Source organism: Paramormyrops kingsleyae, chromosome 7 (assembly GCF_048594095.1).
Source record: "Paramormyrops kingsleyae isolate MSU_618 chromosome 7, PKINGS_0.4, whole genome shotgun sequence".
Taxonomy (NCBI): domain Eukaryota; kingdom Metazoa; phylum Chordata; class Actinopteri; order Osteoglossiformes; family Mormyridae; genus Paramormyrops; species Paramormyrops kingsleyae.
The window spans coordinates 16,646,469-16,646,797 of NC_132803.1; positions in this window are offsets into that span (position 1 = coordinate 16,646,469).

The window sequence follows — 329 nt, forward strand, 5'->3', positions numbered from 1 at the left end:
TGTGCCTGCATTGTTTTTTTTGTCATTCTGCTGTAAATGACATTTTCAAATTCAGCCTTCTTTAGTACACACACATACACACACACACAGAGATTTTTGTATGTCGAGTATGAAACAAGTTTGTCAATTCTTCCTTGAAGATGTGATGTATTAATTTTAATTAGGAGTTTTCAGTAGAACATATAATCATTTTGAAAAGGCAATCGGAAGACTGAAACATAAGGCCTCAGCCTGTATCAAGGAGAGAGACACACATGTATTAATATGCATTTGCCTGATAAAAATAATGTCTAAAAGTTCATTCATTCATTCATTCTTCATTCATTCAT